The sequence below is a fragment of the Sarcophilus harrisii genome, chromosome 3 (genome assembly GCF_902635505.1).
Source record: "Sarcophilus harrisii chromosome 3, mSarHar1.11, whole genome shotgun sequence".
Lineage (NCBI taxonomy): Eukaryota > Metazoa > Chordata > Mammalia > Dasyuromorphia > Dasyuridae > Sarcophilus > Sarcophilus harrisii.
In genome coordinates, this window is record NC_045428.1 from 542,477,476 (window position 1) to 542,483,592 (window position 6,117).

Here is a 6,117-nt window from a genome sequence, read left to right on the forward strand (position 1 = left end):
TGTTAAAGCTGTTGCCATCTGTCTGTTCTGGAAAGGACAGCCCTTCATTGAGGCAGAGATCAGATATTAGAATCCCCAGTCCTAAACAAGCTCCTATCTTGTCCCCAATTCTATATTCAGAGGTTGAATTAATAGGGAAAATCAGGCAATTTAGATAAAGCTGGAAAAGAAGATTCAAGACAAGGAAAAGGTCGCAGCTTTTCCACTTGTAAAATAAGACTGGACTACCAGATGCTCTCAAAGGTCTCTTCTAGATGCACAGACACTAAATTCTGTGATCCAATTCTGTGACCTTCTGTGTCCAAAGGCCCTTCTAGTTCTGACCTTCTGTGTCCTAAGGCCCTTCCAGCTGTGACCTTCTGTGTCCTAAGGCCCCTCCAGCTGTGACCCTCTGTGTCCTAAGGCCCCTTCCAATTCTGACCCTCTGTGTCCTAAGGCCCCTTCCAATTCTGACCTTCTGTGTCCCTTTCAGTTATGACATTTTATATTCTATGGCCCCTCTCAACGCTGACTGTTTCCGCCCCAAAAAGCTTTCCACAAGAGTGCATTTCTCCATTGGCTTAGAATTTCTATTGAGGGCAACAGCATTCTCCCAGCCTCCCAGGTTCACAACCTTGGAGTCAGCTCCTTGTTCTCACTTCCCATATCCAAACCACATATTTAGACCTTGCCAGTTGCCTTGCTGCTGCAGCCTCTGGACCATCAATCTTTTATCATCTACCCTGATGCTATACTCTAAGGATTCCAAATATTCCCATCTTTGGTGCTGCTGCCCTTCTGTATGAATGATCTCCTTCTATTGGAATAGAAGTTATTTGAGGTCAGAGACTGTCTTGCTCTTGTGTTAGAATTTCTATACATAGTTCACTGCTCAGCACGCAAGTACTTAATAAACGCTTTTTATCATTAGTTCATCCATCTAACCATCCTTTCAATCCAATCCATCCTCCACACAGCAATGGATGTAAAGTACAGGTCTAACTGTGAAGCAGTTAGATGATACTATAGAGCACAGTGCACCAGGCTGATTCATCTTCCTGAGTTCAAATCCAGCCTCAAACACTTACTAGCTGTATGATCCTGGACAAGTCACTTACCCCTGTTTTCCTCATCTATAAAATGAGCTGGAGAAGTAAACCTTAAGTCTAACTGTCATCCCAATGATCAGCAAACTCTAGAAGTTTCCTGTCACCTATAGGACTGGATATCAACTTGTTCCATATCCAAACCACTCCATCTCCCAGCTTTGCATCTTCCTACTGGCTGTCCCCTATACTTGGAAAGCCTTTTCTTCTCCCCTCTGCCTCTTGGAATCTCTGCTTTCCTTCAAAACTCAGGTCAAGTGTCCCATTTTCATGAGATTTTTTCTAGTCTCCAGCTGTAGAAATTCTCTTCCCCCATTACAAAATATAGAATTTTGAGGGCTGGGACTATTTTTCTTTTGTCTTTAAACCTGATTCTGTGCCCTCAAGAAGTTTACATGAGGTGGGGGGTTGGAGGGACTTGGACACATATAAGTACAAAGTAATTTTGGAAGCAGGCACTAGTAGTGGCTGGGGGTGTTTGTGTGGAACCAGAAAAGGCCCCTCATGGCAGATGTAACGACTAAGCCAAACTTTATAGGATTCTAAGAGGATGAGATGTGAGGGAAGAGGAAGACAAGCATTTCTTTCAACTCCTGATTGGGATGACTGACTGACATCCTTAAATTGGGGTTCCTGCTTCTTGGAGGCTCACAAGGAAAGAGAAGTGGCTGATCAACAGAACTTAGAGGAGACACAACAGGGTTCATGTTCTCCTCTGGATGGACAGTCTGGTAGGTTTATTAAAGGCCGAGGAGAGCTTAGAAATGGAATCTGTTCCTCTTAAACCCTTGCAAATGTCAGGCTGAGCAGGGCCAGGGAGCTCCCTGGGCACGCAAGAGGCCGGCTCCCCGCCAGGCAGCCTCAGGACGAGCGTGCAGGCTGACCTCATGGCTACTCTTAATGAAATTACAGTCCCAGATGGAGAGTTCCAAATGCAAAACTCGAGCAACGTGCTGTATCCTGGGGATGCTCTTGGCGGCCCAGCCTGCAAGATGGCACAGAGACAGCGGGTGTTTTTCCAATTAATTGAATGAGCACTGTTCCATTCCAGATGAACGGAGAAGAAATTGCCTTCAGATGTGACTGAGCTTTGCCATTTTAACTATTTGGGCTGCAACCCAGATTCCCAAAGCCAGAGCTTCCATAGCAGAGCTCACTAATGGGGCATTGTTGAAAGGGCTCAGAACTCGCAGTTAAAGGACTGGGGCTGGAGTCCTGACCCTGACACAGGGAAATCCAAAAGGTTTCGTTGCTGTAAGGAATTCCAGCGGACACTCTGTCCAGCAAGGCAGGTCTGTGCTTTTTTTGGTCACCCATAGTACTGAAAGGTTAAGTGAATTGTCTTAGATCACACAACCAGTAGGTGTCAGAAACAACACTTGAACTCTGGTCTTCCTGAATCCAAGATTGGCATTCTCTCCCCAGCCACAGTCTCAACAAACAATTATAAAATTCTCACCTTCCATTGAGTGGAATTTGCAGATAGGGAAACTGAGGTTCAGAGACAGAAGGGACTTTAATTTACAGGATTTAGTGCAGGAAGAGACTATTAGCTGTCATTGTGAACTGACCCCTTCATTTTAGAGATAAGGAAAGTTCTGCCCCAGTGGGAGGTAGAGTCAACAATTGAGGGAGATGTCTTACCTCTAACTCAGAATTCCCCACACCACCTTAGCTTCTCTGACTTTCCTACCTCTGAACCTTTTCTGCACAAGTTGGGAACCTCCCTTGCTTGCTTCACAGGATAGCTTGGAGGGGAGTCATTTGAAAGGCTAAAAGCCTAAAGAAATTGGGACTCTATGTACCCACATTCTGCAGAAGTCCTTTCTTCATCCCATTCCTTAAACTAGACCCTTTCCTCTGAAGTTATCTGCCCTGTGGACTGCATCTGTCTGTTATGGACATCCTTGTTGGCCTATTGTCCTTCCGATTGGAATGGGAGCTCCCTATGGGCACTTACCACATTTTTGCCTTACTTTGTATCCCCAGTTTTGTTTGGTACAGTGTCTGGTACAAAGCAAGTGCTTAATAAAAACTTGTTGCCTGACTGACTAGTCTAGTAGCATTAGTCAGACACAGATATCCAGAATAACCTTTCTAAAGGACACAATCAATAATTTGCATTCTTTCCGTGCTTCAAGATTTTCATCACAATTCTGAGAAAGCGGGTCAAGGATGTGTTAGTCCCATTATACATGTGAGGAAACTGAGACTCCTGGCTTGTCCAGGACTACAAAATCAGTAATTTTGGAAGTAGATTACAATTTTGGTCTTCTGTTTCCAAGACCATTGGGCTTATCAGCTAAGTCCATCACCTAGCATTTATTAAGTAGCTAACATATACCTGGCACTATGCAAAACTATATATTATTATCATTATTCCTCAGGTTGCAAGTAGGGCAGAGCTCTCTCTAGCTCAGAAGGATGGAACTTTCTCCAGTGAAAGAGAAAAGCTACTTGCCTTCTTCCTCTATGCAGTAATGCTCCCTGGGTCTGAGATATTGAGGAAAACGGTACCCCTGGAAGGACTCTTGGGAGGACGCCTGAATGCAGAGGCTAGAAAGGAAGTTGAAGACAATCCTCTGTACACATTCCTGAAAAGAAGATTCCTTTCTCCATATGCTCTGCAGAGTTTGGCTTCTCAACAGATTTGAGACACTTCTTTCTGGTTTTCTTTTCCTCACTTTTTTTTTTTTTTAAGTGGATAACAGTTTTAAAAAGAAGAAAGAGTCACAGCTAAGATCTTAGGGAAAAGGGAACAAATATTTATCAAGTGCCTGCTATGTGCTAGATATTGTGCTCGTACTTTACAAATATTATCTCATCTGACCCTCACAGCAACCCCAGGAGATAAGTACTACAATGATTCCCATTTTATAGTTGAGTCAACTAAGACACGCAGAGGTTAAATGACTTGCACGCAAACAGTAAGTAACTGAAGTTGGACTTGAACTCAGATATTAGTTTAATGGCTAGACAGCTAAGTAGCACAGGGGATAAAGTGCTGGGCCCAAGAGTCAGGAAAACTCAGTTTCTTGAGTTCAAATCTGCTTGCCATTGGACTTCAATGATTCTGAAAAAAAGAATGAAGCTGATGACCTTGTGTAACTCTGCTTCATTTAAATCACACAAAATATCACCCTGTGATGTCATTGGTCCTCTTCAAAAAATGAACAACAGCTGTGTGATCCTGGGCAAGTCATTTTACTCAATTTGCCTCAGTTCTCTCATCTGTAAAATGAGTTGGAGAAGGAAATGGCAAACCAGGCCATTATCTCTGCCAAGGAAACCCCAAATGGGGCTGTGAAAAAGTCAGACATGACTGAACATCAACAACTATTAGGCACCTTGGAGACAATCTAGTCCAACACCCTCTTTTTATAAAGAAATTCCCCTTTTACTTAAAGGAGCAAATATAAAATCTTCTCTTTAGCATTTAAAGTTATTGATACCTTGGCCCCTTCTTTTCTATTCTTCTTATACCTTTCCTTCCTCTAGCTAGTTAGATTGGCCTATTTGCTGTTCCTCCAACGAGGTGCTTCATCTTCCATCTCTCTGCATTTACACTAGTCTTATTTTATTGTTTTCTTTTTTTCTGGTTTTCTTTAATACACATTTCTTTATGAATCATGATAGGAGAGAAAAATCAGAACGAAAGGAGAAAACTATGAGAGAGGAAAAACAAAACAGAAGAAAAAGGGGGGAAAAGTGAACCTAGCATGTGTTCATTTACATTCAGTCTCCATAGTTCTCTCTCTGGATGCATTTTTTTATCCAAAATTTACTGGAATTGCCTTGGCATTTACTGAATTGCTGACAAGAACCAACTCTTTCACAGTTGATCATCACACAATCTTGCTATTACTGTGTACAATTATTCCTGGTTCTATTTGTTTCACTCAGCATCATTTCATGCAATCTTTCCAGGCCTTTCCAAAAACAGCTTGTTTTTTGTTTTTTATAGAACAATAATATTCCATATACCATAATTTATTCAACCATTCTCCAATTGATAGGCATCTACTAATTTTCTCATTCTTTGCTACCACAAAAAGAGTTGCTACAAACATTTTTGCACATGTGGGTCCTTTTCCCTCCTTAATGATTTCCTTGGGATACTATCTCTTATGGCCTAGAGACTCTCTCTTCTCTCAGTCTCTCTGTCTCCTTGGCTTCCAAAAAAATTCTTCTTGAATTCTGCAGGATGCCTTTTCAGATCTGCCTTTCCACTTTCTCCTCCAAACCCCCAGCATCTAGTGCCTTCCCCTCTGACATTACCTTCCAACTATTCTATCTATACTTATATGTAATTCTGTTTTGGCAAATGATTAACAATTGGTTCTCTGGGGGGAAAAGGGGGAATGTAAGCAGAACACATTTTTATGCTTAGTCTGAATTATTAGCATTTTCTCCAATGCTTTCTTAAGTCTAGACAATTAACAAAACAATAAATCAGGTCCTGATTTATAATGTTTGCTTTTTTCTGGGAGGCAAATGCTCATAATGAGAATTTAACAATCTGCTCTCTAGAGCTGGTTCAAACTGGCTCTATATACACCCTACTTGCAAACATCTAGTTATTTTCTAGTTTGTCTCCCATGAGAATGAAAGCTTTTTGAGGGAAAGAACTATTTTTGCTTTTCTATGTAACCTCAATGTTTAGCACAGTACATGGTACATAGGAAGTACTTAATAAACGCTTGTTGACTGAAGGAACTTGTCCAGGTTACAGAGGAAGCTGGTTGCAAAATCTGTAAAGGACTCCAAGTCTGCTGTCTCTGGAGCTAACATGTCTTCCACTGTACTATACAAATAGCCTTCTTCCTTTAATCTTCCCTGTCCACAATATAAAGGTGCTGCTAATCTTATTTCCTTAATGTCACAAGGTCAGCCTTTTCTTTTTTATGGTATTTGATATTTTTATTTTTCCCATTTATAAGTAAAACAATTTTTTATATTTGTTCAGGACACATTTACCAAGCCCTGGCCATGTGCTGAGCCCGATCTCGGCTAGGGGAGGAGCACAAAATTT